This window comes from Taeniopygia guttata, chromosome 3 (genome assembly GCF_048771995.1).
Source record: "Taeniopygia guttata chromosome 3, bTaeGut7.mat, whole genome shotgun sequence".
Taxonomy (NCBI): Eukaryota; Metazoa; Chordata; class Aves; order Passeriformes; family Estrildidae; genus Taeniopygia; species Taeniopygia guttata.
The window spans coordinates 10,741,807-10,769,562 of NC_133027.1; the positions used below are offsets into that span (position 1 = coordinate 10,741,807).

The 27,756-nt window shown below is 37.5% G+C and overlaps 1 long non-coding RNA gene across 3 annotated transcripts in view; it reads left to right on the plus strand.

Annotated features, from left to right (window-relative positions):
• Window positions 1–27,756, plus strand: part of LOC121469659 (uncharacterized) — a 319,414-nt gene that overhangs the window by 68,449 nt on the left and 223,209 nt on the right. The window contains exons 3-4 of one of the 3 annotated variants that reach the window (XR_012054824.1): window positions 15,246–15,314; window positions 21,990–27,512. The exons of the other annotated variants lie outside the window; for them this stretch is intronic. This is a non-coding gene — a long non-coding RNA (uncharacterized lncRNA). Of the gene's footprint in view, window positions 1–15,245; window positions 15,315–21,989; window positions 27,513–27,756 lie in introns of those variants that run through there. 3 annotated transcript variants of the gene reach the window in all.

Below are 27,756 nucleotides of genomic sequence, written 5' to 3' on the forward strand. Positions count from 1 at the left end.
TCAAATAAATACTCTTTTTATTTGGCAATACTTGTCCCTTACAGTCAGATTATCTGGTGATCTTTGTCCTGTGTGATTTAGTCTCATTTTAGTAAATTCAGTCAGAAGCTTTAAATATTCTTCATCCTGCCTGAGCTCAAGTCTAATCAAAGCAAAAAACATGCAGGTAGTCAAAGTACTTATTTCCTATTTCTGTGTGAAATGTTAAACTACTGACTTTTGTTTACAGAAATATGAAAAGTACATCTTATACTAATTTTGACCTTGATTTTAGAACCAATAGACAATTTTTAAAAAGTCAAATTATACACAAGCAAAAAACCAACTTAAGACTGACAGAAAATGGATTGTTTTTCCTGTAAGTTTTCTCTCCAATGCGTAATTATAGCATCTAAGTTTCTGTCAGAGAAGCTTTTGTGCCATTTGAACTGCACAGCTGTGGAAGTTACTGTGTATCCAGGGGGAAGGTTTTGACTGACCATCATAGAAAGGGAATAGTTTCCTAGAGGAAAGGAGTCCTCTGGTATGAAGTTCATGTCCTCCTTTACATCTGTTGATTCACACATTAAAAAAAAAAAAAATGTCTGGGAATGAAGGTCTTTGAAACACCTTTTGTGAATGATCATTTCACATAGTGTAGAAAATAGATGGAGGAGGATAAAATTCTTTCTTCAGCTCACATCTGTCATTGCCTTTTCAAGCACAGCATCAGTATAGAGGACTCCTGTTTTGATCTGTAATCAAGGTCTGCATTTTAATCCTCCAAAGCCTAGAGATTTTTTTTGCTTTTGGATAAAAAGAGACAAATCTGAAAACATATGCTGAAGCTGTACAGACTCTGAGCTGGAATGACTCCTGAAGGATGCTGGGCCTGATGGGAATTAAAAAGCCTGACCTGCTTCCCAGCTTCAAGCTTCCTCTTCCAGGCATGCAGCAAATGTGTTATTCACTCCCTGACCCTTTGCACAATGGGCTGACCTTCCCCTCAGATAAGTCATCCCAGCATGAGTGCAACATATGGAGCCTTTGGGGCCTTCCTCTGTCCAAAAATTTGTGTCATTTCTAGGCTGCTTAGGACTCCCAGTTATATGGGCCTTCCTCCTGCTGGAGTAAGTATCAAGGCTCTCATTGAGTTCTGTATAAAGGGGACTGGGCATTAAGCTTGCCTCTGGGAAAACAGGATCTAAATAAGGAAAGTTATGCGGATCCCTGAGAGTCCCTAACATAGGAATTAGTCATGCAAATGCAATATTTAGACTATTTTAAATGCATACTAGTTGGAACACGCAGAGTGATATTTTGCAGTTTCTCTGCAAATAGAGATTCTGTGCGTGCAAAGTAGCTGGTGATGTTGCAGTGCCACAGGATAGGGAATAGCAGTCCCTAGAGTGGGACAGCAGAGAGGGTTTGCAGAGGCTGAGGCAAAGAAGTTCTTTGGAGAAGAAGATCCTTGTATAGTAAATTGTGATATTAACCTTTCCCTCTGAGCATCTTAGAATTGCCATCAGATCATGAACATAATAATTTATGAGAATTTTACCTGCTCTGTCTTGGGAAAGAGTTTGCTGTACATTTTTATGGAAAGAAAAATACAAGTTTTTTGTAGGTGGAGAAAAAAATGGTATGTGTTTTCCAGCTTCTGCAGTCCTGTTCCAATGTATTTAAGATTGATTTTAAAAACTTCAGTTCTTCTCTCAGCTTTGCTCATGAATAAACATAGGTGTTAGTGATGCCCCATCCAACTCCCCCAAAAGGACGTGAAAATCTGGACTCACTTCTATAAAACGAAACAAAAAACAAATCTTCAAAAAACAAAATCTTCAAAATGCTATATATCCTGTGATGATCTTAATGAAGAAATATCAAATACTTGAACCAGATACACTGTGATGGGTGGAGGCAGATATAGACAATTATAGAGGTAAAACTCTGTACATGCTTCTCTGCATGGCGCACACTCATGGAAGAGGTTTGTCCTGCTTGTAAATACCTCACTATCCCTATGTGTTAGTTACAAGCAAACTATAATAGTGGATCTGTTATTTAGACCAGTCCAAATAACTTTCTCTTACTAGAAACTATACCAGATACAGTGAAAAAATGTAACACCAACAAGAGCTTTCAAAGTAAAAAAAAAAAAAAAAAAAAAAAGTCTTTATTTTGATCATTCCAAAATGCTGTTCATGCAAAGGTTACTGGGCAAAACCAAACTTAAAGCAAAACAGATTCATCCCCATGTTTATGTACCACTATATGTGCTCTCTACAAATCAGGCTGTGTAATGATGGGACTGACCCCAGAGTGTGGGAGGCAAATAGGTACAACAGGTCACCATCTTCCTGCAGGAGAAACCTTCTCCTGGAAACAGACGAGCCAGGCAGTGTGCATTTTAATTAAAATCACATCATGGGCATTTAAGTTTTCAAAAATTATTAGCATGACAGAGGTTACCTTTTCTTGTGACTACTATTATTACTGTCAGACTGCCTGCTTCAAGTGGGGGGCTGAAGGTTACATATGGGCTGGGGGAATGTGAAGTTAGCTGGAAGGGGTTCGTACACGGGGCCGTAGCCTCGGAATGCTCTTTGTTGGCCAGAGCTCTCTTGCTGTCTTGTCTACAGCTGTGCAAAAGACCCCTCAGGACATCATGTACAGCCCTCAGCAGTGACTGCAGTGCTACAAACTGCAGGTGACTCTGGTCAAATCCAATTTCTCTTCCTTAACAGAGTGCATTCTATCACTGAGTGTTCCTTGCCAAGGTAAACAGGGGTAACAAAGTTACAGATTATTCTACAGAATTCAAACGTGTGCTTGGTATTGTAGCATTTCTTTTAATAATGAACTGTATTAATTCCTATACTTGTAATTTAGACTAATGGGCCATGATGAAATAAGATGATGTTTGGGTGTATTTACAAACACAAAGATGAGCTGTTCGGCTTAGTAAAGGGCACACTTTGTGTAAGGAACTTAGGACTCACAGAGAGTCTTTCTAGGAATGCCTTAATTTTTTTTACTATTCATACTGACATTCCTCTGATTCATCAATGTGCATTTTACATATTAAGCTGTGCCACAAAAATTACCTACCCAAGGCTGTACATAAACTTGTGGTGCAGTCAGTATGCTCCAAATCTCTGTTCCATTCTACTATATTATTCTTTGGCATCCAGGAAAATCTTGTGCCTTGAAAAGTCTTCCCTTTTTAAACCAGGTTTTGTTTTAGCTCTGAAGAACACAATCACTTTAAAAACAGAGACACAAACAGCACACATCTTTGGGGAAAAGTTTAAAAAAAGCACAAGAAAAACAAATTATTTCATAGTTTAAAATTCCACTTTGAAGTGCATTTTGGTGATTATCAGATAAATCCCTAAGAACAGAATTGGAATGACACTATATATGTGCTTGAAACAGTTCTCTCTTTAATGGATCTTTTGGAACTTGACTAAGTTGCCATAAGAAGTTCGGTTTTATCATGCTGTACTGTAAATATTTTAGTACTGGAATTGGGTTTTAATAAAATTAACTGCAAGTTCAAAATGTTTAATGGACTCCATGGCAGTAAAATTAAGAAGAATGTCATTTTGTCTCTTTAATGTGCCCCGAAACATTCTTGCGTTGAATTAGAACGCTGATTGTTATTTTTCAGCTCAGGACTTGGCAGGTGTGTAATGTGACTCCTGATAGCAGGACAGCAGATTACATTCTCCTGTAAAACCATTTCTAAGGGACTTGGCACAAAAACTGTTATTGCATGTCTGCAGGTGTTTAGTAATTGGATTAATGCAGAGCAGAAGGAATGTCTGATGCCCCAGCAGTGAGAAATGTTGAGGAAAGACACATTCATTTCTAAGAGTAACCTGGAATGCATGATGACAGCCTGTTCACACACACAGAGCCAGATCTAAGCCTGCAAGTTTAAAATTAACTGCTGTGAGCAATCACCTTCCAGAGGAAAGTTTATCCAAACCTAAATACAATAACAGGAGCTCTGTAAGTAAGGAGGTAGGGAGCTTTGGGCTATGTTTTGATCCTATTCCAAAAGTAACTTGCATAACCTTAGAAAAAGTTCTTATATCATGCATATCAGGAATCCCTAAAATCTTAAGTGTCTGATCAAAATGTCCTTGATAAACACACAGACCCTCAAAATTCTGCTAAGGTATAGGCAATATAAGAGAATCACAGATCAAGGGTTTTCAGAACAAAATTATGTTATTTTAAATATGTTGATCATGAATTAGAAAGGCTTTTGTAATGGCCAGGGACTTAAAACATAAATATTTCTATATTGATGAAAACAGCTTAGGTCTGGACAGTACTCAGAAAAACATTTGCATGAAATCTTTAGATTCATTAAGTCTTGATGTGCAATTGATATATTGTCCTCAAAAATTAACTTGAAAATGGGTACTCTTTTGAAAATCATTTTTTACACATGGTTTATACATTAATTTTAACAGCAGAGGGATTTAGGAATAAAAAAAATTCTTTGTTTTATCTTGTGCTGGGAAAACCAGAGCCATGAGAGAAAGCTCTCTGCTGCTAGGGCTCCTGGGAGGACAGAAACGATGTAAGTCCAGTGAGGATACTTCAGGAAGTATTGCCTTTCTTATCTGTCAGGAAATAAAGGTACTGAGGTGACTGAGCACTCTGCTTTTTGGCTGTCTGTTTCCTCTGGAAGCACTCCTAGCTCACTGAGGGTAGGACTGACCAAAGCAGTGCAGCAGACTCCTGGTTAATTAAAAAAACCTCTGTGAATAAAGTTCATGACACACTTGCTGGGGTTTCTGCAGTATTATTTTCAGACCATGGAGATGTCTCAGGTGAGGATTTCAGTAATTTTGGCTTTGTCTCACCTCTCATTAATTTCAAGAATAAGTTAGATTTGCATTATTTATATTCTCTCTATGAATTTATTAGAAAATAAGAATCATGAGAGAGGAGAATATATTCTTAAGACTTTATACTTATTCTAAGGTGTGGAAAATTTTAAGTGCACCACACTGCCTACAGAAAAGAGCTTTCCTTAGGGAATTTAATAAAAATATCCCTAATTTTTGGGAATGAGACTTGGAAATTTTACCAGAATCTTAAAAGCTTTGTCCTATGCAATGAATATTATTTCATTTGGGATCAGGTGTTTAATGGCCATGGAGCAAAGAGAAGCCTCATGGAAACTGTTGAAAGCTCTGCACTGACTTCCAGACACAAGTCACAGGCCACCCCCACTGCAATTAAAGTTGTCAAACAACTTCTGTTACAGCTTTGTCTTTTACAGGCACAGAGACCTCCCTGGGCTTGGTCTCGGTCAGAGAGGACATGGACCAGAGGGGGTTGACTGCATGTAGAACAGAGCTCATATTGCACAGAGAAGAGCACATGCACAATCTACTGCTTTGAAAGTTCTTTAGGATGAAAGGTTTGGCTGTGGTGAAGCTCAGGGAATGCTGCATCACCATTCCCTTCACAGAGGTGGCTGTGCCTCTGTTTAGATCTTTTTTGTGCATTGCACCACTCAGTTTCTAGCATGGAGGGTCCATTTTATGTGGTATGGGGAATGCTTCACTTGAATTTTTCCAGATTTCAGATTCAGATATTTGACTTTGGAGCTTTAGAACTGCTTCCCCATCAGCTTTTATGACTTTATTTGACTTTTTTTTTTTTTTTTTTAAAGAACATGAAAATTAAAAAAAAAAGTCTGTGGTGAAAACACACTCTTGAGCATTACATTCCCATGGCACAGAACTGCTGTGCTGCATGATGATTCTGACCATACAGACTGACAGCAGGCTGTTCTAACAGGAAAATGAATATTGCTGGAATGGCTGTGGGAATAATAAAAATTACCAGTTCTATATCTAACCATCCCATCCCCCAGGAAGATGGTGGTGTTTTTGTCTAACCTTTTCCAGCTTTACAACTCAAAATCGGATTATCCCCTGAAAAACAACTTTGAACATTTCTGAGAAAATCTCTGAAACCCAGAGTTCCCTGCAGGTGGAGGAATGATTGTGTACTAAAAGCATCCCAACAGCAGTGACTAAAAGTAAGTAAAGGGACAAGTTTGCAGACGTTTGCACTGTTTGTACACTTTCTATGAATTCACTCAGTCTATCCTGAATGCAGGAAAATAAGTTTCTGGACCTTTGACTGGATTAAATACATGCTACTATGTTATTGAGTCTGAAAGTTATAGACTTCAGATAAAGCCAGTTGCCTCCACTCCCTTTATTGTCAGTGGAGACAAAATTATTTATGTCACACCTGGCTTTGGAGTTTCATTTTAGGGGTACCTGCACTTCTTTCTCCACTGACTAAAAGCAGATTGTGCATAAGTTTTAAGCCTGCCTAAGACTTGAACTTTCAGACCATTGCATTAACTTATCAAAATCTCATTCCAGCTCTCATTATCAGGAAGGATTCATTATATATTGTTGCACTGAAACACCACTTTGTCCTCCAGAAAAATTTACACTATCCTGTAAAAAATTTAAATTACTGAAGCAACTGTTGACACAGCTATATTAGGCAAGGTTCAGATTTTGCCGCACAGCTGTGTAAGAAAATTCTCCAGTGTCTTTAGCAGCTCTTGATATTTTTATTCCATTTAAATACAGGTGTTTGTCTGTCTGTAGTTTCACCAATTTCAGGGAGTATCCTCTGGAAGAAGACTGTGTAGCAGAGCTCATTCACCTGCTCTGTGTGCTGACTGATGGGAATTACAAAGAGTTTAACTCAAGAAAATAGGCATTCATCACCCTTACCAAAGAAGTTTGTTAGCTCTCCTTTCACATGAATATTAGTACTGAAATAGAAATTTTATGTACTGAATAGAAATTTTCAGTAGAAAATCCTAGAAATATAGCATAATGTTCATTGTCAAATTCTATATCTTTGATTTTTTTCACATTGTACTCAGAAAGGGTGATTGTAAATTATAAAGTTTTAAAAAGAAATTTTTTCAGCAACTGGAAGAAGAAATACAGGCCTCTTTCCTAAGGTACATGCCATGGCTATTGTTTAACTGTATACATACTTTTCAGGAAGAAATGTGTGAAAGGATTGTCTTCTTGAAGTATTGAGTATTGTACCCTTCATTTTTGAAGCATCATTAACTGTGCTATGGAATATATATCTGTGGAGTTTCTTTAAGAAGTTTGAAATATCTATCGTGTCATAGTTTGGTTTAGTTTCTTTCTTATATTTTACATTTAAAAAAATGCAGAAGATCAAGAGATGTGTCAAGTAGGGGTGGAGATGTGTTCAGACCTGTAACCTTACAGGTTCAGGAAGACTTTAAAGTTGAGACTGGTAGGATCTAGTTACATTTCATCACAAAGGATAAATTTATGCCTGTAAGCCATAACCTTTGGCCAGTCTCTGTTTCTTCCTATTGGCTGAGAGACATACTTGTATTATTTGTTATGTATTTGTTATGTATTCATACTGCATAAAATTCTCTTCCTTTTGTTTTTAATTTGTTTCCCTGACTACTTACATCAACAAAATGGAAGCTATCCAAATTGGTGACATGCCTATTTAGAGAGAGCAAATCAAACTTTTAAAAAATGTTATCCACTGTGCTAATGCAAAGGATGAAATCAGCTGGGGTTGCTGTAGAAACCAAAAAGTAGAATAGCTGTTCCTCACATAGAAACTGAATTGAGAAAACACTGAGTAGTTATTAACACGATGTTGTTGTAGCCACAGCACAGTACTCTGAGGCTGCATTTGTACCAGTAAATAAAATGGACCATGGCTCTGCTCCGGCTCTGTGACCAGTTGACATGAGTGACCTCATGATCAGCCAGCTGAACTCTTCAAATTTACAAAACCACCTGATTGCCTCTGAACAGGCTGTTGGTTTTTGAGTCAGCTAAGACCTGAAATCTGTGTCCAGACATTATCTGGAAAAGTATTTGGATTAAAACAGTACCAATAGGTGTTCTAGTAATTAAAGGTCGTGACCTGCCTCTGTTTAGCATGCTTATATAAAGGTAGATACTGTAGAGAGCCAGAAACCAGTGCAATGCCAGTCAGACAATGATACAAGCGGCAATATGGGTTCTGCAAAAATACACATAATTTTCCTTCTGCACTGTGGAATGGAATAAGAAGACACTAAGTTTCTTCTACATTTTGGACACAGATGTATGCAGCTACTCTTAAAAGTCTGGGAAGGGGAATATACGTACTGTCATTCAAAAATGTTCCTTTTATCAAAGAAAGGCACTATGTGAACAATAAAATACAAAGTTGTCATGAAAATCCAGCTTCACAGAAGTAAAACAATATGAAGCATTCTCTTAATCCCAAATTATGAAGGTTTCAAATGTCAGCCTGAATGAATAGTTCTGTTTTTCACCCAAACACATTTCTTGGACAACTCTGGAAACCTGATGCCTGAACTGGCATCGTATAAACTGCTGTTTATAGGAGCTCTTCTGAGTTTCTGTGCCAGTCTGCACCTGAGGGTACACTGGATACATGGCTGATCATAGCTGGAACCCTAAAGCCACATATGTACATCTGCTAAACCTTCATTATGGAGTGGATTTGGATATTACATCTAACTTCTGCATTTAACAAATACTCAACCCCAGGGTTCTGGTGGTGTGTGCAGTGTGGGCCACCTGATGAAGGAACTGGAGCTCAAGTTTGCATTTCAGCCTCATTGTGAAATGAGGACAGATCCCTCAACTGGATAAAGCTTTTCTGTAGACAAGAAGATAATTGTGGGTAGATACCAGAGAAGAAGCTAGAGCCTCAGCTTGTTGTGAAATCATGAGTACCTTAATCACTTTCAGGAAAAATGCGTCGGATTTTTACTGTGAATAAGTGCAGCCCTAAGAAGAGCTCAATAATGAGGCTATAATTTTCTTTTATCAGTGGCTAAGCTAACCTAGCCACAGAGGTGTTAGTGCTGATTACATGAATTAATTTTACAACACAGACATCCTGTTCAGATTTAATTTCACAAATCAATTCTTTACTTTAAGATGAAAAAATTGGAGTGTTGGACTTTTGAAGGATAAAAGAAAATATAAAGTGCTGTGCTTATGAAGATTCTTTAATAAAACAGGACATTACTACTGAAATTATTGCCTCCAGTTTCCCTCTGTTTGGAGAGATCTTAATGCTAGCTGATAATATTTATCCAAAGTAATATTTAAATTTCTTAGCATTCTTACTTGTGTGTTGTTCCATGCTTATCAAAAGCAATCTGGTGCTAAAAGTACACCTATGATGGCAAGCAGGGCTTAAAGAAATGCAGGGCACAGCTGGTGTTGAAAACGTCTCTCTCAGATTTCTGCATAACGCAGACTGCAGCCCAAGACAAGATGAAGCCACTAGAAAACCTCAGCACAAAGATAAACAAGACTGTATGGCCAATGATAACAGGAAAGTTTAACACTAGATCAACACAAGTATAATTAGCTGTTTCAAGTGGCGACATTATTCTTCATTTCCTGCCCTCAACTTGTTGCTCAAAACTGTTAAACAATAGCTGTGTTTCATGCAAGAAAGGTTGGGTTTCAGAGGCTGGTGAAATGGTTCCCCTGTGGGACCAGATCCAAGGGTGCACGAATTCACTGGGAGTGTCTCTGAGCTGCTTCAGGTCGGCCAAGACAGCCTGACAAACACAGAAATAGAGGGGACAGATAGCTTGCTTGACAACAAAAAGCCATTAGAATTAATTCAGCAGTATTTTAATCCAGCTGATTTCAGCCCTTTTGACTCACATAGGCTTTATACCCACTGTACAAAAACACAATCAAGAGATCCCTTTGCTTTTTTCTGGTAAGCTCCAAATTTTTGACATAATGAAAGAGTTCCCCTTTTTTCCCTTCTAGTCTGTGCACAACTCTTCCTTGTTCTCCCCACTTTGCCAGTCTCTTTCATTCACATCCTACCCTTCGGCCATATTTTTTCAATCATACCTTTTCTCTTTCAGTATTCTCTTTGCTGCCTACTATTAACTTCAGATGCGCTAAGCTGTCTTTCCTTGGATCCAGACTTTTTCATGTCTCAGTGGGACTTGCCCTTGCCAAAGATCACTAGACTGTGGAGGCAGGGTGGATACCACCTGAGTCAAATTCCTGGGTTACTGGTAATGAGAAGCAGCTAGATCCAGGGAAGAGCTGCCCTCTTGCTTTTCCTGCAAGTTTTTAAACACCTGAACTCAGTATTACATAATGAGTCTAAAGTGGACATGGTCTTTTACCAAATTCGTAAGTACCCTGCAATATCAGTAGTCTGGCATCATCCTATGGGATAAGAAAAGCTTTTAGAAGTGTCTAGTTGAAATGTTTATATAATTATATCAGTTATTAAATCTTTTCTATACCTGCAGGTGATAGTTACCTGTATGTGTACCTTATCCTTTTTGTCTGACATAGTAAATATTTGATGACTTTTTGAAATCTTTTGCCATTTAAAAATGGTAGACTACAAAAAATATAGGTTATATAGTGCTCCAAACAGTTAGAAGTTTTCTGGATGCACACATGCTATTGCTGAAACCCATTCTGACTATCTGCAGATGCAAGAAACATGACATGCAAAAGAGATTACACATAATTGGAAGATGTGATGCGGAAAATTATTTCTTTAACTGTCACTCTATGCCTTTATTTGTTCTTGAATCTCTTATTAAAAAAACCCAACACCACACACAAAGAAACAAACATGTACACTGTACATCAGAACCTGGACATCTCCCAAGCCACAGTCTAAGAATTGGCAAAACTATCAGATAAGATTCAACAGAAAAACTACAATGTGATGATGGGCTGATTTTAGAGACAAGAGACAAGACATAAATTTCTGGTAGGGTTCCTAGATTGAAAAAAAAGAAATCCTGCTTCTGGTATAGGTTTCCTATATTACCTTAAATAAGTAATATATGATTTCTGCTCCTTTGTTTCTAGAATCTCAAAACTAAAGAAAACCCACAACCTTTCTTTTTTTTCTCCCACAATTTATCCGACTTCACTTTTTAAAATACAATAAAATGCTTGTATATATACCTGAAAATGAACAGATTGAACCTTAGACCTAACAAGAGTCTATTGGCCCATAACTAATATCAAGTTCATAAATTTAGATAGTATATATGCCATAACAAAGCATTTTTCTGCAAAATGGTTTTGTTGTTGGTTGTATAAAACAGTGACTCATTCCTTTCTTGTAGCAAACATTTTTTCTTGTTCTCATTTAAATAGTACAAGAGAAGCAAAAGGAAAGTTTGCCTGGATGGTGTGAGATGGGATAGATAGAAAGATTGGAAAGAATCCGTGGAAGACACATGAATGGTTTCAGAGCATGTATAAAGACTTTCTCTGCAATCTCTGATCTTTAAGTAACATTAAACTGCCTGCATTAGGTCTTCTTCAGCTGTATCATTCTATACAACAGATGTTGATCCCATGAATCTTTCAAGTGAAAACATTCCGTGATTCATAGAAAATTTATGATTAAAAGATGGTATAAAGATGAGAAACCACCCGCCATTATGAGCCATGATGAACATGTGTGCAAAGTTATTGCAAAAGACACTGTGCATTCTACTCCCAGAAAAGGGAAAAAATGTTCCCTTTGGTTGAATAAAATGTAGAAATTAAGTAAAGATGGTCATCTCCTACTGTTTAAGTCTTTCATATCAGTTTTACAAGCAGTAAAATCAAAAGCAATAAATACAACATAGCTTCTACTCATCTGTCAGTTTCAAGAAATCAGAGTATATAATTTGTTGAGTAATCCTTTGAATTGCCATCTGAATATTACAAATGAAATGTAGTATCACTTCATGTACCTGTCTGTGACTTTTCAGACTGTAAACAACCCTCAATGCATAGCTTGATTTGTCTGTCTGAAGCCATGAGGCAGGCATATTTATCAACAAAGGGTTAGTTTAGATTTGCTGGTTTTATCTAACAAATTCAGTGATTCTTCCCCTTCCCAAAAGCATATAGAAAAGGCAATAAAGGCGAGAGAATTTAAATGGTGTTGCTACCTTTTTTTCCATTCAGGGAGAAGGAAAAGATGCCATCGGAATGAAGTAACTGTGTGAAACTGGAGATAAATGCAATAATCTGAAAGTTCATTTCATAGAACATGAAAACCTAAAAAGGTATACTATGAGTTAGGAAAACAGAGATGAAATATAAATTTGCAAATGGGCTGCCCACCTTCCTGGAGGCTTCCTGCACATCACAAATGCATTTCTGAGCTGGAAGTGGTGCAGATCCTCCCAGCCAGCAAGTGCCAGAGAGCCAGAGGGGTTTGGTGTCACCATGGAATAGGGAAGATGAAGCTCCAGTGCTGTTCTGCTGGCACTATAACAGTCAGAGGGAAGAGATAAATGGCCACCGTGTCTCCTTCTTGTGTGATGGGGTGAGTCCTTCTTCTCCAAACTCTCTGCCTCTCCCTTTAAAGAGTCATCTGGATGGCATGGAGAATACCTGAAAGCCCTGGGACAGCGGTAGAATCACAGTCTTGAGCTCTGGAGTTTTCTAGCAGCTACTTTTACTTGAGGCAGATGATGCTGTGCTGAAAGCTTTGCATCTTACACTTTGCTTTTCCTGAACCAGAGCAGATCCTGGCATGGGAACAAGACCAAGGAAGAGGAGGTGAGCAGGATCCCCTAACAGAGAGAGGAGCGAGGGCTGGCAGAAGGGAGTGGGAGCCAAGAGGTCTCATTAGTCCCACTGAAACTCTGTATGGCTCCTGACCAATATCTTTTCTGAAATAAATGGAAGTGATTTACTGCATCTGAAGTAAGCTACCTACAGAGTATATATCTAGTTTGAACTGGTCATCTTTTCAGACAGTGCTGAAAGATAGGCACATTCAAGCTGAGGATAGCAAGCTGTTGACAGTAAAAAAGCAACATTAATTTATTGTGTGCTGTACTAATAAACAAGGATGAAAACCAGAGGGACACTCTGGTCTACAAAACCTTTCTGCAATTAACCTGCTGTACCCATCTTGGAGTTCATAGGGTTCTCATTTGTATAAAGGATGTCATGGAACAAGGCACTTTAGGCTATGCCTGTTTTTTTATTCTGTTTGGTATGATATGTTTTAATGGTAGTTTTTGTTATGCCCTTGAATGAAAGGAGAAAATTAAAGTACAGATCCTGCCTGGAATAGAGATTAGGAATGTTAAAATGTTGTAAGACCTTGGCAGGGTCCTACAGAAAAGGAAGATTATCTCGGAGGCAAGGAATTATCATGATGTCCTCTTGTGTTCTGCTGATAAGCTTCTTAAGTGAGACACTGGTCAAGGACATATTTATTCTATTTAATGATATCTTGTAATATTTCTGTGTGGGTTTTGGACACAGCTGCAATGTGAAAAATATAGCTGTTGATCAGTTAAGGGAGTAGGTACGCTGGGTTTTTATAATCAAATACTCTGGAAGATTTTCTCAGGTACCCTTGTCAGGCATTTTTGAGATAATGCAGGATTTGCTTGATCATGTTCCAACATGGTTCTTAAAAGAATGCCTGCCTTCCTCGGTCATGTTATCCTGGGAACTGTGAATGGCTCTCTTCAACCTGGGATGGCTCCAAAATAATTTGAAATGGGCTACAATCATTCTTTTGTTAGAAAAGATGTCTTATCCATGGATGTTTTCTTTAATAGCCAACCAGTTTATAATTTACACATTTCAGTTAACAAGGAGAATAGTTTAAAGTTCAGTGCAGATTTTATTATATATGTTATAATACACATCTGGGAGATCTAGACTTTATGATTGTCCCTCAGTTGTTAATAGTGTAACTTTTTTACATCAAGCTCTGTTCTTCTTGGCAATTTACTTTTTGGCAGTCATCTGACAAATAACTTAAATACCTGATTAGTGTTATGCACAAAACTTTTCTTATAGCTATTATCATGCTTGCCCTTGTATGTAAAGCAAGATAATAGTCATGTCTTATAAAGGGGACGTTAGTTGTAATTCTGAATGCAAAATGAAGTCCTACCAATTCAGTTCCAATAAATTATGAATATGATTGACAGAGAATAAGTAAATAAAAATATGGGTGAAACTTTGCAAGAGAAACACCAAAGATATCTAATAAGCCTGAGCCATTTTGCTTAAACATCAATGACAGTGAAATTCATAACATTTCCTAAGTTTAACTAGGAATATTCTCCTGATTACACAGGGAGAAAAAAAGGCGCTTTCAGAGCATTAATCACCTGTGGATGAGTTCGTACTCTGGAAATGCCCATTTTTTCTGTTATTTCATGAAGGGACAAAGTTCTGTGATAAAGAGCAGACTTTTGCTTTTAGGTGTTGAGGTTCAGTGAAATTAGTCTTCGAGACCTTCTCTGAAAACAAACTCTATGTGAAGCACCTGGGGGCTCTTCAGACCAGTGAAGGCCAACCTGTTGAACAGCAGTGCCAAAGTCAGGATTTCATTTACCATCTTTCCTCAACAACACACAATGATCTGTGAGGCTTTTATGGTTTCTTAGAGAATGGCACAGGACTGCCTGTTTACTGATTTTTTTTAAATTTATTTTTTGTTTTTATTGTTGTTTGGTGATCTTTGGTAGTTTATCTTCCCTCAATGAGTTATATAATATAGGAATATGCCAGAATTCACTTGAAAAGAGTTCTTCTCGTCCTCAGGGCAACATAAAAAGAAGCTATAAAATAGAAACCATATATAAGGAGTAAAGTTGTGATATTTAATGTTCTAAAGAGTTGTGGGGCCTGAATTATTAGAGACCAATCATGGTTTGAATCATCTGTGAAATACTCCCATTCTTAAGATAAACACATATTTTTGTAATACAATCTCTCTTCTACCAGTAAATTTCATTACTCAACTATTTGTCAAGGAAAAGTTTAGCTAAGTGTCAGAAACATAAAAAAATCTTATTTTTTGTAGATGACTCCAAGAAGTTATCTTTCCAATATTCTTTGTACCAACAGTGAGGAAGGTTTCACTGAGCATATAAAGCTTTGTGTGAACTTGCTGTTAGAGACTGTGAACTGCCTTCCAGCTTTTTCTGAATCAGTTGGAAATGAAAAATAAAACCATATGAAAGATTAAATAAGCATGTTGATGTCTTATTTTTTCAGATATTGCACCAGTCTTTCTAGCAATGGGAGAAAAAAAATGGTCAGAATTTTCCAAAATCATAAAAATGTTTTAAAATACTATAAACCAATTTCCAAAATTGTAAAAATGATTTATACTTCTTCGCTCTCTTAAAGGAAATTATTTTGGCAAGGATAAGAATAAAAAGAACTGCAGCATGAACAAAAGTCACTTCATTTAAAAAGGTGGGTTCCCCTAACGCAGATTATTTGCTTTTGTAAGCCTGAATAAAACCATGATATGGTAAAATTGTGAACATCTGGAATACTCCAAATCAGTAGGAAATTATTTTAACACAGAGTATGGGATTAATTTGCCTAAATTTAGACATCTACAAAGTAGACATCTAAGTTTGAACTGGTTTTCCAGGCCCTAGGTAATCAGTAAAAAGAAACAGGCTTTTGCACAGAACAATTCATCTGCATTCTAAAACACATCGGAAACGGTCCAGATGGATTACTCCCAGAAAATGTTTATTTTTCTCTGTTGAACACAAAGACAGACATGATTGACTACTTTGGATGTAAACTTCTATAATGTAGTCTACAGTTAGGCAAGACACCTTCATTATTTTTAGACCTATAGCATAACAATAGCTTGCAGTCTCTACTTCAAATTTGGGTACAGAAATCAGCTACACAGTTGAATTTTCTTAGGTTTAGATTAGTTACCACAAAATCTGTGCATACAAGTGCATACAGATACATGTATCTACTTGTGTTTGTGCAGGATGTATAACCTATATCAAGCTTTATATCAGAAATATTAATCTTGATAGCTTGCCTCTGCAATATCACATACAAAACTAACTCATGTTACTCAGACAAGATTTTAAAATTAATGCTATTCAGCTGAGCAAGAATATCAACAGCACTGGGGTGGAAAGTTGCTTCACATATTTTGTAGGCTCAGCTCCAGATGAATGCCACATCGTCTTCCTTAACTCATTCATACACGTATTTGGAAATCAGAAGTTCTGCACCAGAAGGTTATTAAGGCTGACTTTACTGCAGACATCATCTTACAATACGCAATACACAAGGTGTAGAATTATTTAATCCTCAGATCTTAAAATCAAAAGAACCATTCTATGAGAAGTAGGGCTAAGGGGTTGCTTAACAGTGCTAGTTAGGCGGTGCTTAACAGAAGGTGAAATATTTGAAATTCTAAAGCCTGTGTGAAAATCTTTGAGAAGAGGGAAATGCTTAATTTTCACTTTTTTTGCATGAAGTCTGTTGTGTAGTGGTGAAGGCATTGATAAGTGTCATAGTGATCATATGACAAAGATAAAGCTTGGGTTGTGTCATATGTGATGGAAAACAGTTACCATTATTTCTGCTTAAGAATATCAGTTTATAAATCTGTATACCAAGTACTGGATAACTTTCCATAACAAGACCTGATGTGACCCTTTACCATCTCCTCCAATTCCTTCTTCAGTATTCTCTCACACTTCAGCCAGTAACCCTAATCTATTTCAAACTTTTATTTTTTATTTCTGTTGCACTCAATAAGACAAATGCCAATTTGGCATAAAACTGACCTCATGTCTCCTTCTTGGCTTGGTGACCCACATGTCAGGATTGAATTTAAGGTGCTTTTAGATGTCAGGAAGTATGGATCTTAGAAACTAGAATTTCAGATACGAGCATGGGAGTATCTGAGATCCTGAGTATCTCCTGCAAATGGAGAGCTAAAGCTCAACTCATTCTTGTAAACCTAGGCTTGTGGTGGAATTTAAAAAGCACTAAAATATCTTAAGACATCTGGACAGGAGTGGAAGTTGTGAGCCTTTTGGGGAACAGAACTGTCTTGGTTCAACCACTGGGAGCTTAGCAGGAGGCTAACGCAAATCAGTGGGTACCAGATGCCTGTTTGAGCCCTTGCGGTCTGGGATGTCATTCCCAAATCTCACACACAGGCTATCTGCATTTGCCACCATTCACATGGTTCAGCTGGAGGGATTGATGAAGGAATTGATCTGTCATGGACTTGGTGCTGAAATAAATTAACCTGGAGCTCCGGGTATGGCCCAGAGGTTCAAGGTTTAAGAAAATTATTTAACCTAGCCATGTTGCATAGAGGATCAGGCCAACTGTGCATGAAATATCTTCCAGGATCAGATCTAGCATGTATTGAACATTCACTACAGACTTAATAAAACTGCTTCAGCAGTATAAACTTGGTTGTAAAATACTGAATTTAAATCAGCATTCATCCTTTGCAGTGTTTTATGCATATGATCCACCTACAAAGTTTCATTAAAGAAGCTGGACTAGAGTCATGAGGCATAGTTTTTATAAGCTTTGTCTCCTTCAAATCTTATAAAAATAAATTTAAGTAGCTTACATATCCCTAAATAAGCTGTAACAATAGTATAGCACAGTTAAGTTAATTTAGTGTGTTAGAAAAAGTTTTCTTGCTGGTTTTCAAAATGTTAGAGTTTTGCCGGATATATCATTACCACCAAGTTGGTACTGACTTGTGGAGGCTATAAAACAAATAAAGTCATTAAAAATAATTTGAACAAAAGGAGTAACTTGATATCATAATGCCATCCACATTTGGTTAAAATGACTAATTTTAAAGCCCCCTTTCATCTTACTAAACTGATTTCCAGAGTTAAAAAAAATGTGATTAATAAATTATCCCCCATAAATCTTATGATAACTATGATAGTCTTTGGAGAATTATGAAGCCACATCTGGAAAAAGTATTTTACTGCCTGTAAAACAGCATGCCATGAATTTTACTAGTTCATATTAGTAAGTGAAATACGGTATATAATTTTGCATTCATCAGTGTGAGTGCAAAACACATAATTTTCTTCTCCTCAAAACCATTAGATTTATTTCAAAAAGAATGTTTCTTGTAAAGTTTATAAGGAACTTGTTTTCTTTTATTCATATATAGATATTTCTCCCTTATATTAGCTGTAATTTACAAGATGAACTGGAGAGTACCTAACATTAGAACAGAAGTAAGCAAACAGTAAGAGTAATAGAGTTCATTTGTTATTATTATTACACCAAGGCTAAAATGAGCAAGGCCAAGCCCCTGAATAAATGCCAGAGCACTAATCAAGAGAGAAAGCAAAGAAGTTAATTTTCTGCTATATAATCCAACAATAGCTATTACGTTATTCTTTTTCATTAAGGACATTTTAAAATATATAGATTAGAGTTGCAAGTCATTCAAGATGAGTGGCTGTAATATTTCTGGAATTAAAAACTTGATTAAACTTAAGTATTTCTTAAATAAAATGAGCAATGTTCTAGTAGAGCCAAGTATGTCCCAGGGAAATATAAAACCCTTTTTATTTCCAAGCAGATGTTTGCAATAAGAAATGGATGGTGAGTGAAAGGGAAGAACACCATTAAGCTAAGGTAACCCCTAAAGATTTTTATATAGTTCTGCAATCATAAGCTCCATCAGTGATAAATATCACAATAGTGCTTGTAATGTATCTGGTTTTATTTATGTGTAGATCCTTGAATATGCTTTACCTCAAGTAATATAATTCGCTTAATGACCACAGAAAAGTTATATTTTAATATAAATGAAAGTGACATAATTTTTGTAGCCTGAAAAGGTTCTTTCTCTAAAGATACTATAAATCAGCACAATAACATCTGTAAACATGCTTTGTTTTTATAACAGAAATAAATAAAAAGGCCAGAGAAATGCTTACTAATGTGGATTAGACCACTTTATTGCAAATGATACTCTCACAATTTCAACACAAATTATTTGTGTAACATGTTGCTGAGACTGATAATGTGGATGATATTCTGGCCATAAACTCCTACTGCAGTAAATACAGCTCTCTTCTGCTCTGATTTGAAATGGCCATTATGTCACTGCATTGTTATGCTTGTTGTAGCTGATTTTTAAAATAATCTAAACCGAATTGGGTTTGTACCTATTGATTCTTGCTGCCTTTTCTGAAATCAGACTTTATTTTACTTTAACTTTCCTCAAGCTTTCCTTACTCTCTTCCCTTGATTTTGGCAGAGCTTTATGAGAAACTTTGCACAGTTGTTGAGATGCTGCCGTAGGAAGGATTGGATAACATCAAAACCACATGTCCCCAGACAGGGGAGGGTGAGGGTCATAGGGACATTCAGAGACGTGTTGGGTTTATGTGGCAGGGTCTTGATGGTGGGCGGGCTGTAGGGAGAGGCCAGGGACTGGCCAGTGCCTGTCACGGCCACTTCCAGCCACGTCTGCAGCAGATTCAGTGTGCCAGAGCTCGGCCCACCTGGGGAGCTGGTGGTGCCTCTGGAGAATCAGTGGTGCTGCTGAGGAAGCACATTCAAGAGAGGGTAAATAATGCAAGAGGGAGATAGGGGGAAGGGAACAGAATCAGGTGAGAAAGAAGAGTGGGTGTTCCACAGTCCAAGAAGCAGGCTCCAAGCTCCAGAGCGGTAGCTCTCTTCAGGCCACGAGTAATCCCTGCTCCGCAGAGCAGGTTCATCCTGAAGGGCTGCAGTGATTGTGAAGGACTCATGATGGAATGGAGAAAAAGTTATGAGGGAAAAGGAGTGGCGGAGAGAACTGTTATGCATTGATCACCACCCCTGTCTTCCATCCTTCCTGTGCCACTGGGGAGGGTGCAAATGAGGTTGGATTGTTGGAGTGAAGTCTGGTAGAGGAGGAGGAAAGGTGTTGGGTTTAGTATTTGCCTTTTTGATCCTCACTACCAAAGTCTATTTCAACTGACAATAAATTATTCTTTCCTCCCCCACCACCTCAGCTTTTAGTATTTCCTGTGATGGTTATTGGGAAGAAATCTCCCTATCTTTTTCTCAACCCACGTGCTTTCTCATCCAATTTCCTCCCCATTCTGTCCCAGTGAGGTGTGGTGGTGACAGTGACACGTAAGCGAGCAGCTGGATGGGTGCTGAGCTGTGAGCCAAAGCTGACTCATCACAAAATAGCTTAACACCCCAAAATTAGATGACAGATGCATAAACAGACAGGTACAGTGCAAATTACATGCAAAAAATTCATACTTTTCGGCTTTATTATTATTGAGCTATTCCACATTTAATGAGACCCATTTTGAAAGATAACTACAAAACTTGCGGAAGTTCATCAAACATTTTTCTCTATGAATTCCAGCATATAAATTGTCTTTAATAAACCTCAGTTTGAAAGATTTCTCTGTATAAACCAGCTTCTTCTCCTTATCATTAAGGTGCACTCTAAAAATTCTGGAAGAAAGAAACACTTAAGAAAGAAAAAAACCCAACTGCACCACATAAACAGAAAGCACCAGTGTGAAAAAGTCTCCAGGAGCGATAGGGGAGCACAAAATTTATCCATTGCTCCTTGAAACTACTGCAAAAAAGACAACTCTCATTTGGGATTTTAATAATAGAGGTGTTGCCTCTGAGAGAAAGCAGATTACTATTCCATCCTACTCAGTACCAGGGAGCCCTCAGATGGAATACTCTGCCGTGTTTAACTGCCACGTTAAAAGAAGCATATAGACATATTGGAAAGAGTACAAAGATGAGCAAAAATCCAAGAGATTAAGAAAACATGACTTTTCTGAAAATTCAAAAAGAAATGATATTTTTAAAAGGAAGATTTCAGTTGAGTGGAATGGGACATGAAGTGGTAGCACAAGAAGAGATGTAAAAAGACCTAGGATGAGAAAGATAATGAGATATTTTTTCAATGCCTTTCACAAGAAGGATAAGAATAAATTGACAATTTGGAAAAGAGGAAATTTGAACTAGATATCAGAAAAATCTTTCAAAGTAAAATAGAAGCCAAGTTCTTGTAGATTTTTAACTAATAAAACTATTGAAAGTCCAGAAAACTTGTAATTACCAATGCGTGGGAACAAGCCTGCAGTGGTTCATGGCACCATTCCAGCCATAAGTTACAATGATGCCTAATTTTTTCTCTCTGAAAACTGGTGCCATGTACTGTAGGTATGACCTCTCATTTGGAATTTGACTAGATAAAATCTGTGCCATTACCTTATTCCAGGATAACAAGTTCTTTAAATCTAGTATGCAATGGGTGGATTTATATGAATGCTTTCCTGAACTGAATGGGTCCTTCTTAGGTGCAAATTTGCCATTTCAGTTGGTGTCTTATGATGGACACTCAATTTCATACCTGAAGCAATTGAAGTAGTTCTTGGCACAGGAACTTGAACTTGAAGCCATCCTCAGAGACACTGAGATATATCCACTTGTGATGTGGATGACTGATTTTTTAGGATGTAGCTCTGCATGGCTGTGTAGTGTGGGACTGGAACCTGCAGCTGCCATGAACTCCATTGCTGGTAAAGGCATGTCCTGCTAGAGCCCAGATGGGCACTGTGAAGCAAACCATTGTTATTCTGTATTTGTGCTGCACAGTTGGATGTTGGACATTGGATGCAGCCAATGTCCAGAATTTAATATGAAGTCTTACATATGTAAGGTCACTGCATCAACTGAAAAACAAGTACAGGACTTACTCAGAAATAACATTCTGGTACACTCAGAAGATGGTTGCTGAATAACCCTACCATAATTCTATTGTGAGGGTGATTATTTTTTTATTTATACTAAATGTGTCTTAAAAATCCAATCAAAAAACTAAGTCTGTTTATTTATTCCAAAAACTGTTATGTAAAGAGTGACCGATTTTTACAATTTTTTTTATGTTTTTAGTGTTAAAAAAACCCACAAATATGAAAAATTATTATTATGATATTTGCTTCTGATTTTTATAACCAGTTCTAAACTGGATGAATGAATGAATTTTGAAATACTTTAAATATTCAAATATTTAAATATTCCAGATATTTAAATATAACCAATATTCCTTTCTAACAGTCACTGCTCTTTTAACAGGTTAACTCCAGTTGTGTGATGCTGTTTCAAGCTGTAATAAAGTTGCTTTGTTCTTTCCTTGAACAATCTGCATTTGAGTGAAGCAGCAAATTGTTCCATGCATATGTGCACTGTCCAGCTTTATGCAGGCAGAGTCTTGCAGCGAAGTAAAACCACAGAAAAATGATTGAAATGATCATCCTCTCAGCATCAGAGCAACATATATGTTCTTGGTATAAACCACAGCATCTTTAAAATACAGAGAAACTGTTTATCGAATATATGTTTTGTGAATTTATCTACTTGCTTGTTTATTTCTAGTAAATATGCTAGTTAATTAAACTTAATTCCACAACAAAAATTCTTTCATTTTATTTCACTTTCTTTTATAAATGCAAAGAAACTCTCTGCTAATTGTAATTTATAAATGAATTTCAGGCAATGCTGACAGTGGAGGGCAAAAATTTAGATTCCCCTCTGAACAGCAATTCTTTTTCCAAACACCGAAGTGCAAAACCACTGTGGGCTACATTTGTAGCCAGTAAAGAAAGAAGTGTGCTTCCAGGCAAGTCATGTCTGTGGATGGGCTGAATGGGTTTCCTAGTGGTGCTTACACTCACAGAATTGCAGAATAGTTTCAGAGGAAAGACATCTTTAAAAATCACTTATTCTACCTCCTCACATGGGCAGAGACATTTACACTAGATCAAGTTGCTCAGAGGCCCTTCCAACCTTACCTTGAACATATCCAATAAGTAATGGAATCATTAAGGTCAGAGAAGTCTTTTAAGATCATCAAGTCCTACTGTCAAACTAGCACCACTGCCTTGTTCACCATTATACCATGCCCTCAATTGCCATATCCACATAATTTTTGAACACTTCCAAGAATGATGACTCCACCATTTGCCTGGGAAGTCTGTTCTAAAGATTTACAATCCTTTCTGTGAAAAAAGAAAAAAATCCTAATCTGTAATCTAAACTTTCCTGAGTGCAATTTGAGGCCATTTCCATTAAATTCCTTCCATTTTCAGTGACAAGGCATTTAAAACTTCTGGACCACTTGTTCTACTGCCTCACCATCCTTGTTGTAAAAATATTTATTCTTTATGCCCAGTCTAAAAGTACCATCTTTCAGTTTAAAACCACGGTCCTTTGATCTGTTGTTATATCCCTTGGTAAAATGTCTCTCTGTCTTTTTTTACAAGCCCCTTTATATCTTGAAAGGCCACAATAATGAGTTCCTTAGAACTTTCTCTTCTCCAGGCTACACAACCCCATCCATCTCAGCCAGGTCCCTCTCCATTGATTATGGGCTGTTAGTTACTTATGAAGCTTAGTCAGCTCCTGAAGTCTACATAAAATTCTGGACAACAAAATAATTTTAAAATGGTTCCTCCATGGGCTCCTGGAATAACCCTGGTACTACTGTTCTTTAATACATTGTCTAACAACTCTAATAGAGACTGCTTTACATGCTTTAAAGATATTTGATACCAAGACAAGGAGGAGAATATTTGTGATGTCACATAGACACAACAAGCATTCCTGTCAGTGTCTTGTCAAAGATAGCATGGTCAAAGGTTTCACAGGCTTCATGTCATGTGGGAGCTTCACATGACTTGTGATTCCATATTTACTTTGGGAAACCTGTTCTCAGGGTTGTCAACTCCCTGTCTTCAAAAGTGAATGATGATAGAAATCTTTTCTCTGTTTCAGCCAAATCCATGGAGAAACCAATGATTTATTCAGGGAACCCCATGACCAAATGTACTTATGGTAAGAATCAAGGGAATGGATGTCTGGCAACTGAAAGAGGTACCACTAGCAAGGACAGAAGCATAAGAGAGCCAGAAATCAGAAATGCTGGGAAAACCCACCAGAGAGTACACTAATATTTGCTTCTACCCGTGTGCTCGGCTGGCTGTGTGCAATCAATCCTATGTTACAGGCCAAAAGATGTCTTACTGGACTGGAATCAGTAGCCCACCTTTCCTTGTAAATCCCTGTCCCCGAGTCTATTCTCTATGTTAAGGTCAGCTTGCCCAGTCTGACAATGTGCACAGTATTAAACTCCAGATCATATCAGTCCCTCCAGACCCTCCATCCAGTGAAGCCTCTGGCCTGAGGGGCTGCACCATTCTAAAGATTCTTTGACAGGGGGAGTATTGGTTGGTCTGAATGAAAAGGTTGCCAGCTACCAGTCTAGCATTTTTCACAGTCGTGGCAGTCAACTTCCAGGCCTTACCAATGTTCCATGGGAATGTTCATCTTAGTATAAAGCAAGCCAGCACATTCTGGGTGAATAAGGACTAGCAAGTAAGGCTGCAGCTCTATATCCTCAAAACCACCTGTACAGATTCAGAGCATAGTGTTTTGGGGGCCTGGAAGAAAAGGATTTTGCTTACTTTTTCATTACCCATCTTCTTGAAGAGCAGAATGAAGAACCCTCCACTGAAAATGACAAGACCAGGTTCACTGAAACTAAGAGGACACCTATTTATCTCAAATTATCTAAGTGCTCTTAATTTCACTGTGCTATGCTTTTCTCCTTCTGTGAGTGAGGACAACCATCTTCCACATCAGAATATGTCAGAGCATTAAACAAGGCAGAGCCCAACACATAGTCAGGTGGTGTTGTGAAGTTTTCCATAAGAGCTAAGACAGAGACACTGTGAGATATCCACACTCAAATAGACACATATTCATATAAATGCCTCCTTTTTGGAAAGCCACTGTTAACATCAGCAACTTTTTGGATCTAGGAATATTCAAGGGAACTAAGGCTTCTTTTTCGTTTGTTTCTTTTAAGCAGCAGCATTTAATTTTCCCTCTGTCTTATTTATTTATTTATTTATTTAGTTTAAATGAAGGTATTACCATGTTCCTTGTACAAGATGCACTAAATGATTCACTTCCAGTTTATGTATGTTTTAAAGTCACTCTGTATTCTCAAGCTGCAAGGAGTTCTGATATAAATAAACAAAATATTGTTTGGTTTCTGCTGTTAATCCATAAGAAAGGGCTCTGAAAAGCAGGAGACATGACACTGAAAAATATTGATGATACTGATTCTCCAGTGATTCTAAAAAGTTTTCTTGTGTTTAAATTTCCTATATCTTTGCACAAAAAATCATAACATGTATCCTGGCTTGTAAAACTTCTAGAACTCTAGACAGCTAATGCCACTGATTTGATGATGTGCGAGACACAAAACCTGACGTTTTTCTAGGATAGCAAGATGGATAATTTAGGATTTTTGTTCTCAAATTCCACCATCTTATAAACACAAAAATGATTTGTTTAAATGGTATTGTTGTAAACTATGCTGCAAGTTCTTCCAAAGTGTATTTTTTTTGGAGGAGTCATATGGGGCGATTGATTCTGTCAGAAATACCTCTTTAATTTGGAATTCAAAGCACCATTAACTGTAACAATTGTGAGTTCCAACCAGAGGTGGACCTGAAGGGAGAGGCACGGGTCAGCACAGCTACACAGAGTCTAACACATTAATTGGTGCAGGAAAATGTGCTCACCTGTCTGTTCCTCACCTGGAACACCAGAGAGGTGAGTTTACTATTCTATAAACCTACTATTAGTTCGATGAAAATGTAAGAGAAATCAGTAATTAGAATAACACAAGAAACAGGAACTCCAAAAGAATAAAGATCCCAAATGAAGTCTGTAATTCCAGGCTATCATCTTGATACTGGAATTGTTTCTCTAATATGACTTTTAAAAAGAATTTCAAGATTTTTTTGTTTTGAGTTGACTACAAGTCTGGGCTAAAATATGTGAAGACATGTATAGGTATTTCCAGATTGTTTCTTTGGTTCAGAACTTCAGAAGAATCACTTTTATGGTGGAACAAAAAAGCCTGAGACCAGATTCCCTCAGTGCACCAGAACACCAACACATTTAAAGGGAAAGAGATATAAAACACACTGCATTTTATTTTTCTATGAATCATAATTAATTTTATGAATTATGTTTAGAATATACATATATATGTTTAATATATAAAATGCTAAAACAGACCCTGTGTAGATTTGCTGGAAAATATTGAAAAAATTTGCAGGGGAAAAAAAAAATTTCCTTCTAAATTCCTTACATGATCTTTATATTTTGATTAAATGCTTCCAGTTGTTTTCTCTTTCTTCACATAAGAAAAATAAATTTCCCTCATTTACACTTTTTTTTTTTTCCACTGCCAAGATGAAATGAATAGTGATGAAAAGAAGCATATTAACAAAAAGGGTGAGAATGCAGGAAAATAGGAAGAAAATTTTAAAAAGCTGAAGGTGAATATTAACTCAAACTAGCAAAAATTATTGAGAAAGTGCTTCCTACCAAACTCAAAACCATGGCCATCTACATTGTCACAGTTCACTCAAGCCAGAGCATGGGTGATTTTTCTGTATGTTGCAATTTCATTGAAGGCTTCATCTGAAACTGAGTATGGTAAAATTTCCAGCTGGCACAGAATACAGCTGCCACCTACCTGGCATCAGACAGAGCATGAGAGTCTTGGATTAATGGTATGACTCCTCCAGTGAGATCTAGTCAGATTCAGAGCTGGATTAGTCTTTGATTTTAATTTTTAATCACTTTTAATCTACAAAAAGAACATTAAACTGCAGTCCATCAACAGACACTAGTTCATACTAGATGTGGGGCAAAGATGCTGTCACAGACAAGAATGAGAGATTTAAAGCAAGTCCCAAAGTTTTCCTCACGTAGCCTTCTCACCAAGAAGGCTGTAATCATGTAACTACCTTTCTTTATTTCAAAATCCCATATAATCCTTGCTTCCTATGACGTCAAGCATTTATTGCTACAAAATGAGAAGTACAAGAGAAATAAAAAATTTATTCATGAAATCCAGTGAAGACCTGCATTGGAAACCACCATTATTGAATGCAAAAAGTCAAAAAAAGCCTAACACTGTGGTAGGATTCAGATTTGACTGGCAGATATTTAACTATGCAATGTGTTCATACCATCAAAGGGTAAAATTTCCATTACATCAGTTAGGAAATGTTGTAATGTCTATCCTGAAACTGAAAAAATAGCATGACAGCCCTCCTGACAGCTGACAAATAAGGATTTGGACAGGAACCATCAGCCCAATAATCATGAGCTACTGAAGCTAAGAGGTAAGCTGAATTGCTATCCTTTTCTTCAGTTATGAGAAGGATACTTCCGTCAGACAGAGACAAATCTTCAAAATTCACTTATCCCATTACCATGAGACAACATATGAGAACAAAAGGGAATGTGAGATGCCAAGAGTGTTCTGCTTTTCATTTCTGCAGAATTCTGTATAGTAAGGCTCATTTATTCACCTCGATTATGCAAATTTTGTCACAAGTGAAGGGTTTGGCTGGTTTCAATAACACTGGTTCTCTTATGAGGTTTGTTTGGAAGGTGTTTCAGACTTCACTTTTCCCACTATTCATTGCTCAGTACTGCATGGGGTTTCCTCTCCTCTCCTCTCCTCTCCTCTCCTCTCCTCTCCTCTCCTCTCCTCTCCTCTCCTCTCCTCTCCTCTCCTCTCCTCTCCTCTCCTCTCCTCTCCTCTCCTCTCCTCTCCTCTCCTCTCCTCTCCTCTCCTCTCCTCTCCTCTCCTCTCCTCTCCTCTCCTCTCCTCTCCTCTCCTCTCCTCTCCTCTCCTCTCCTCTCCTCTCCTCTCCTCTCCTCTCCTCTCCTCTCCTCTCCTCTCCTCTCCTCTCCTCTCCTCTCCTCTCCTCTCCTCTCCTCTCCTCTCCTCTCCTCTCCTCTCCTCTCC